Raw genomic sequence first — 9,345 nt, 5'->3', positions numbered from 1 at the left:
GTTTGTTGATGACGTGGACATGACAAATATCCAGCCAGGTAGCGTGCATGCGTTGCATTACTTTTCAATTTCGTTGTCCCTAAAATCAGCCGCACGTTACTTTGGCCGTAGAACACATTTTATGGTTTCATGATTTTTTTTTTTTTAAGATTTATTGTGCCTTTTCAATGGCTCAATTGGATCTTTAATTTTTATTCTAACAAGATATTTACTCGTGCGATATGCGGTTAATGAATAAATGAATAAGACACATTTTTGCAGAAATTAAAATTAATGAAAAATAATTTATTAAATTATATTATAAAAGATTTATTGTGCATTTGTGAATTAAAAAAAGTTATCGAAGTTACTTAAAAAAAATGTGATTGTTATAGAATGCCAAATTTATAAAATATGATTATAATCTTAAGAGTTATACAATTAGATATTTTTTTTTTACTTTTTGTTTTTAAGAAAAAGTCTCAATAAGTACATTTATTAAAAATTATGACTTGGTCATGCCAGACGTGAAAGAGAAAGAAAAGTTTTTAATTTGGTCACGTTGAATGTGGGTTGTACGCATTGGACGTAAGGAGAGAAAAATGTCTCTAACTTGATCACATCAGACCTAAGTTTGAGTGGCGCCTAATTTGACCAACATAAAAAGTCTCTATCTAAAATAGGGATAGACATGGGTTTAGTCACGTCAAACGTGAGTTCAATAGAGACTATCTTCCTCACTCATGTTGGATGTAGGTTGAGTAGATTCAGGCATGGGTAAGCCCGAGAGTTCTTTGTCTCAATGATGTCGAACGTGGGTTATCTTATGAAAACTTGTTGTTTTCTTGATAAAATGGTGAATATGTGTAAGTTAGTTGAATCTATTACATGTTTTATGTTGATTATGTGGTTAGTTCTTTATGCATTAATCTGGGATAATGTGTATTGATAATTAAATGGTTGATAGCTGAATGTAGTTGAATGGTGTTGGTTTTATAAGCCTTAATCAGGGATAATGTTTATAGATGATTAAATGTTAAATTGTTGGAGAGTTGATCCTGAGAATGCTTAAGGCATTAAGGCATGTTGTGTTGATTGACTTAGGACCATAGGAAGAGGTGTTTTAGATAGTTGATATTTCATTGTGAGAATACTTTTGTGATGCTCTACGAGCCTAGTTATTGAAAAATCATTTTGAGTAGTTGACTCTTGAAGTGAATGGTTGAATCTCCTCCAAGACCTTAGTTAATGCAGTATGTTGGCAAGGTCGAGACATATCAATTATAAGTGACCACAATATATGGGGCAAGTCAAGCTATATTGGTTTGGTAGGGTTGTTGGAGAGAAAAATGTACACTAGAAGGGGGTTGAATAGTATATATCAAAAACTCATGCTTTTTGCAGTGAGGGAGTGAAGAGTACAAACAGACGAAGTACTGGAGAGTAATCAGACGAAGTAATGAAGCAAACAAAATGACACAAGTATTTTTATACTAGTTCGTCTTCAACCCAGAGGCTACATCCAGTTCTCAATCCAACTATATTGAGTTCCACTATCTTATGCAAGATACAAGTATTATTTACAAGCCACTTCTGGCTAAAAAACAAGTATTCTTTACAAGCCACTTCTGGCTAAAAGCCAAGTATTCTTTTAACAATTTTTTCCAAGCTTGAACCCAAGTATTCTTTAACACAAGCCTCTTTAGGTTCAACCACTAAGTATTCTTTTGCACAAATCTCTCCAAGCTCAACCCTTACAAATAAGTTTGATAAGAGTTACAAGTATGGTTTCGTCTCTTCTAGACGTGATGCTATCAAAATATAGCACAAAAAGAACTACAAAGAGCTAGATACAATATTTGCTATGAAGATCTTCTTTGTAGAATATCATATTTGGATTTCTTACTGTGTGAGTGTCAGAACTCGAAAAATTTTGATCTTGCCCACAGATGGTTTGACTTTTGTTTAGAAAATCTCATTAATTAGGGAATGTTCAAACACCAGACTAATCCCTAACTAATGGTTTTGAAAAGAGTTCATGGAGTCGCCATCGATATTTTACTCAAAACATCGAAAAAAGGAGAAAAGAATTTTGAAATACCAAATAGCCTTTATAACCAAAATCAGGTTCATGGGTCAATTACGTGTAGGGAAGGTGTTAAGCATTCTACTAAGCCCTGAATCGGTACCTTATAATGAAACTAGTCCAATTGCAAACAATAATTTAAATATTAGGTTCCCTTTTATTAATAATTATCTACATATTTACATGGTTTGCCCTAAAATGTCTACATGATTGCTTTTGTTTATGACAGACAAGATAAATGGTAGAGAAAGATACCTTTTAAATTGAGCTTTTATAAATACTTCTGAATGTGGTAAATTTAAGGTACTTTTTGGCTACCTTTTCACACTTTACAATGCGTCACAAATATCAAGAAATAAAATAAAAGAGAGAAAATAGTACTAGATTTTGGAGGGACTAGTCAGATCTAAAATTTTCGACCCTAGCACTGTGCACGAGCCTGCTATTTATAGGTATGGAAATCCACCAAAATGGGTCATTTTGATTTCAGAACGGGCCATTCTGAACTTTGCTATTGTGTGTAAAATTTAAATTTAGAACGGCCCGTTCTAGAACCGGAATGACCTATTCCGGATTTCAATTTTACTTATAATAACCTATGTCGAAACGATCAGTTCTGGTCTAGGAATGTCCCTTTTTGACATATGGGTTTTAAGTCTTTTTAGTAATTTGGAATGGTCTATTCCGGGCTCCTAATTCACCCTTTTTGGGCTTTGGGCTTTGGGTCTTCTGATGTCATGCTTGACTATTCTGATGTCAATTTTGGACTTTCGAAAACTCCTTATCTTCATGCTAAAAGTCCATTTCTTTGTTTGCGTGTTTCGAATGAAATCAGGTGACTATAGATGCCCCTCTATACTTGTCCTTTTGGATAGCTATGTGTTACTTTTCCAAAGGCAAGTAAAGAAGTAGACATTTTGTCCGGGTCTTCTCTTTGTTTCTTCGTACAGGTGCTTCCACATCATTTCTTCTAGTTGTTTCTCTATGGTGGTGAGGTGAAGACCCGAGTCTTCTCTTTTGCTTTGCTAGTAGGTGCCTCTACGTTATTTTCTTTATGTAGATGGGTTTACCTGTATCCTTGCCCTTTGGAGTAGTTGAGTGTTGAATTGCATGCTCTGTTGGGTGACGAGGATGGTAAACTATACCATCTAGGCATCCGACTTGGTATAGAGACTCTATGTTGTTTCTGCTTATTTTGTGGTAATGTGACTTTATTCATTGCTCACTAAAGAGGGAGTATATTCTGAGTCCAGCCTCTCCAGGCTGAACTGATATTAAGGCTTTAGCTGGCCTATGATGGCAGATACTTAACGGTGATCCTTGGTTTTGACTTGAGGTACTCAGCAGTGCCCTCAATTGTTGCTCACTAATTTGAGGAACTCAACGGTGTTGTCAAATCAAGATGAGTGTTGACACCCTTTGTGAAGGTGGACGTTAGAACCTTTGGCAGATACTCGCTAGTGATCCTTAGTTTTGACTTGAGGTACTCGGTGGTTCCCTCGATGTCACTCACTAAGTTGAGGAACTCAACAGTGTCTTCAAATCCAGATGAGTGTTGACACCCTTTATGAAGGTGGATGTTGGAACTTTTAGCTGATACTCGACGATGATCCTTAGTTTTGACTTGAGGAACTCAGTGGTGCCCTCGATGTCGCTCACTGATTTGAGGAACTCGATGGTGTCTTCAAATCCAGATGAGTGTTGACACCCTTTGTGAAGGTGGATGTTAGGACCTTTGGCGGATACTCGACGGTGATCCTTAGTTTTGACTTGAGGTACTCGACGGTGATCCTTAATTTTGATTTGAGATACTCGGTGGAGCCCTTGATGTCACTCACTGATTTGAGGAACTCGATGATGTCTTCAAATCCATATGAGTGTTAACGCCCTTTGTGAAGGTGGACGTTAAAACCTTTGATGGATACTCGATGGTGATATTTAGTTTTGACTTAAGGTACTCGGCGATGCCCTCGATGTCGCTCACTGATTTGAGGAACTCGACGATGTCTCCAAATCAAGATGAGTGTTGACACCCTTTGTGAAGGTGGGCGTCAGATCCTTTCATGAATACTCGACGGTGATCCTAATTTTGATTTCTGTAGGCCCTAAGGCTGACGAGCAAGGGATGCTTGAAATGCCCCTGTTTCATTTTGAGATTAGTAGGATGTTGGTGATGCCCTGCTAGATGAGTATTGTAATGCCTCTTTAGGTGTCTTCATTGGGGAATGAAATGTGTGGCAGGGATTCTGGTATTATTCCTGTCGTGTGAGTATCGTGTTGCCTCTCCAGGCATTTTCTAGGGATGGCAGAGTTTCTTGGAGGATTTTGATGGAGTAGTTCCTTCCATGGATGATGATAGTGTGATGAAGGGAAGACCTTGCCCTTGATCTAGGTTCACCAAGGGGTAGACAAAGGAAGGTTTTTGTGGGACAAAAGGGAGATGGGCGTGAAAGGAGGTGTTGGGCGGAAGCATATGGTGAAAGGTGTTTGGGTGCTCACAAGGTTGGCTCACTCCAAGTGAAGGTGGAGGCCACTCTAGGTTTCCTACTCTCCAAGGGTGGAGATAGGAGGGGGTTAGACGAATCCAACCTAGTGACTAAGGAAGAGATGTTGAGGAATAAAATGCTCACTCAAAATCTATATATTCCAAAGTATTTACAAGTGGTGGGGTGTTGGGTATTTATAGGAGGGGAGGCATCTAGGGTTGCATTTGGAGTAGGCAAATGCATTCCAAATGAAATGCAAATGAACCCTAGATGCAACTTGGTGGCCAAGGATGGAATTTATGGGTTTAGATTGGCTATATCTAGGTGCATGATAAGACCATGCAACCTTTGCCCTCCACTTGGGCCTAAGCCTTTCTAACACCAAAAATAGGTCCAAGGTCACCAAAAAATGCGTCACCTCCTAATGTTAAACCCTAGCCCAAAATTAAAACCCTAATCATCTAAAGCACCCCATAATACAAGGGTAAAATGGGAAATACAAGAGAAAGTAAATCCTATGACTAAGATACCCCAAAATACAAGGGTAAAATTGGAAATACAAGTAAAATAAATTCTATGACTAAAATACCCCAAAATACAAGGGTAAAATAGGAAATTAAAGACAAGGGCAAAATAGGAATAAAGAAATAAATGCTATAAAACTTAGGAGCTAAGGTCCAAAAATGGCCTTACTATCCCATTCCTCTTGCCTCCTGATGGACTCCTTCCACCAAGGGGTTGATCATGGACGTCCAAGGTGGGAAGAATCTCCTTTCTAAGGCCAAGATGATGGCTTTAGGGGCTGGACTTTCCTTCAAGGGTGGAGAAATAAAGGAAGGTGGGCGTGTAGGGTGATGGTTGGGCGAATAGGAGAAAAGGGAGGAGGAAGGTGTCTAGGCGGTTCTAGGTTGGCTCACTTCACCAAGTGGAGATGAAGGCCACTCAATAAACCCTAAACTCACTCAAGGGATGAGATAGGAGGGGTAGGCCGTGTAGACCTAGTGACTAAGGAGAGGATTTGAGGCTCAAAAGGCTCACTCAAATTCATGTATTCCAAAGTATTTACAAGGTGTGGGGTGTTGGGTATTTATAGGAGGGGAGGCATCTAGGGTTGCATTTGGAGTAGGTAAATGCATTCCAAATGAAATGCAAATGAACCCTAGATGCAACTTGGTGGCCAAGGATGGAATCTTTGGGTTTAGATTGGCTATGTCTAGGTGCATGATAAGACCATGCAACCTTTGCCCTCCACTTGGGCCTAAGCCTTTCTAACACCAAAAATAGACCCAAAAACACCAAAAACATGCGTCACCCTCTAATTAACACCCTAACCCAAAATTAAAACCCTAATCATCTAGAGCATCCCATAATACAAGGGTAAAATAGGAAATACAAGGAAAAATAAATTCTAAGTCCTAAACACCCCAAAATACAAGGGTAAAATTGGAAATACAAGTAAAATAAATCCTATGACTAAAATACCCCAAAGTACAAGGGTAAAATTGGAATAAAGCAATAAATTCTATACTACTCAAATTGGGTCTAGGAGATGGATCCATACATGGTATCTCTCCATACTCCTAGCCATGAACCATGTGATGAGTCTCACATGAAGTGAAGTACCAAGGATGGTCTTTCATCATCCCCTCCTTCTTGAGAAGGATTTGACCTCAAATCTTTAAGCTCTTCCATTCCATTAATCCTTCAAAAGATGTGAAACCACAATTAGGGAAGTAAAAATACTAAAACTTAGCTATGCAATCCTTAAGTACACAATTTGTTGAAATGAAAGTGCTAGGGAAAGGAGAGAGCCAAAGAGGCATCACCATTTTAAAAAAAATTATTGGCCCTATGCAATTCATTCACCAAATCATCTATCTTAGGGATTGGGTGCCTTTTATGCAATGATGGCTTTCTAAATTGGTGCACATCCTCTATTGGCATCTTTCTTTGGCACCAAAAGAATGAGGATGGCACAAGGGTTAAGGTTCTCTTGAACCTAGCCCTTTTTCTTCAAAGGAAAAATTCTTTTTTTCTTTTCTTTTCTTTTTGTTTTTGTTTTTGCTTTTCTCTTCATCATTTTCTTAGCCTTTAGTTTGAGTTGGTCCTCATTCACTTGAGAGGGTGATAGAGGACACCACACAAACTTCTTACCTAAGTGTTGGAAACTTATTTTATTTGTGAGGCCATCATGGATTGTTTGCTTGTCAAATTGCCATGGCCTCCCAAGCAAGACATGGCTAACCTCTAATGGCACTATGTCACACAAAACTTCTTCTTTATAATTGTCAATAGAGATTGGTATGCTTGCTTGTTGGTTAACTACAACACCTCTTTCCTCATTGATCCATTGCATTTTGTAAGGTTTAGGATGAGGTTTTGTAGTTAAGGCTAGCTTATCAACCAATCTAGTACTACAACAATTAGAGGTAGACCCACTATCGACAATGAGAGAACAAGTGCTTTCTAAGACCTTGCATTTTGTTTGAAACAAGTTCTCTCTTTGTGATTGGTCAATTTCACTAGGTTGGTTGTTAAGGAGCCTTCTAACCAACAATAGGTCTCCTTCACAAGGTAAAATTTCTTCCTCGGAATCTATGGCTTCTTCTTCACCACTAAAGGAAGAAGAAGTAGCTTCATCAAGGCTACTATAGTGGTCTTGGGCTTTTAAAACCATAGTTTTCTTTGTAGGACATTGGGAAGCAATATGTCCTCTTCCAAGACACTTGAAGCACTTGATTTCACTTGACTTAGACTCTTTGGAAGGTGCTTTAAAAGATGATTTTTCTTTTTCTTTTTCTTTTTCTTTTTCTTCTTTGGGATAAGGTAGGGAAGAGTGGCCCTCCTTCTTAAAATTCTTGGAATAAGAGGGAGTGAAGTCTTTTCGAAAAGGTTTTCTTGTAAGTTGATGCTCCACTCTTGAACAAAGTTGAACTAGTTCATTCAAATCCCTATAAGGTAGAAGTTCAACTTTGTCTCTTATCTCAAGATTAAGACCACTTTGAAATCTAGAGATTGTGGTCCTCTCTTCCTCCCTAATCCCAGCCCTCATCATGAGCAACTCCATAGATTGCCTATATTCTTCCATACTAGATGACCCTTGTTTCAATCTTTGAAGCTTATCCATAAGCTCTCGGTCATAGTATGGAGGAATATGCCTCCTTCTCAAGGCACTACGGAGCTCATTCCAATATTGAATTGGAGGCTCATGGTTTATTCTCCTTTCTTTTTCTAAGGAGGTCCTCCAATACATAGCATGCCCTTGGAAGCTAAGGGTTGCTAAAGAAACCTTCCTATCTTCACTCACTCCATGGCAAGAGAAAGTTGTTCCACTTTCATTTCCCAATCTAGATAATTTTCAAAATTATCTTTGCCATGAAATGGGGGAAGAGTGATGTTGGGTTCCCTATTAGAAGACTCCCTATGTCTATGATGCCTTGGGGGTCTTTGATAGTAATCATCATTGTGATGACTACTATAGAAGGTATCACTTGGAGGTTGGGTATGATGCCCTTCCTCCTCATGAACACTTGAATGCATATGCCCCTTTCCTCTTGAGGGTTGAGGAGAAGTGACTCTTGGTTTTGAACCACTAGCCTCTCCTCCCATAACTAGCCTAGCAAGCAATCTTTTTATTTCCTCATTATTTTTTTCAAACTCTTTTTCTTTTCTTCTCAACTCTTCCTCTCTTTTTATATTTTCCTCTTCTTTTTTTCTTAGGTACTCTTTTAGTTGCCTAAGTTCATCCCTAACACTAGACCTAGTACTACAAGAATTATGACCATGAACACTAGAATGATCACTCATCTTTGATCAAGAAAAGGTTTTCACAAATTTGTTTTCAAAAAGGTTGAAAAAGGTTTTCACAAAGAGTGAGTGATAAAAGGGTTTTCACAAAAGGTTTTCAAAGTGCAAGATAGGTAGGAAAGGCCTAAGTGTACAAAGTGAACTTTCAAAGGGAGGTGGACTACAAAGAATCACTTAATAACCAAGTCTTATCAAGTAAAAATCACTAAGCCTTTTCAACTTTTCTTACAAAACAATTTGGCACAACAATGAAGTGTGTGTGTGCACGTTACCCCTAGTAGGCAAAAGCAAGCCTTCTAAACGTAATTGGAAGCAAAGTAAGGACCTAAGCAATTATTCTACTAAAAGCTTTAAAACATGCAACAAGGAAAGCATTTAAAGCATACTCTAGTCGAAGTCCTAGGTGAAGGTTTTCAAATCACCTTCAACTACACGAACTAAAACCAAAGTGAAGAGGTTTAGAAATGGCCAAATTACAAACCAAAAGAATGAAACTAAGGCCCAATTACAAGTGGCCAAAAATTGAGCAAAATGAGCAAGTAAGAAAGAAAAGAAATTAAAGGTCTTCAACTCCTCCAATTTGGCTCCCCTTCACAAGGAACAAACAAAGTTAGTCCTCTCCTTTGGTGTTTGCACTCTTTGAGATATGATATCCTTCTCCAAAGCACTTGGGACCTCACGGATTTAGTCTCTACTCAATCCTCCAAAGAAGTTTTGCTAAGGGTTTCTTGGAGGTAGTACTTCACCTACACCCAAAGATAACAAACCAACCAAGAACAAGAAGGAGGCCAAAGGAATAAAACTGAAAATGCTCAATTAAAAGGCTGAACTCAAAGAGAGATTAATGAGACAAACATAAGAATTCCAAAGAAGACAAGTAAAAAAATTAAGACACATTAAAAAGGCTAGCACACAAAGGAAAAGTCCTAGAATGGCACTAGAATGGAGTTAAAACTTTAATGGTTTTCACTTGTGAATTTTTAAGTC

This window comes from Cajanus cajan, chromosome 9 (assembly GCF_000230855.2).
Source record: "Cajanus cajan strain Asha chromosome 9, NIPB_CcT2T_4, whole genome shotgun sequence".
Taxonomy (NCBI): Eukaryota; Viridiplantae; Streptophyta; class Magnoliopsida; order Fabales; family Fabaceae; genus Cajanus; species Cajanus cajan.
The sequence above is the reverse complement of the archived record's forward strand: the minus strand, read 5'-3'. Positions refer to the sequence as shown.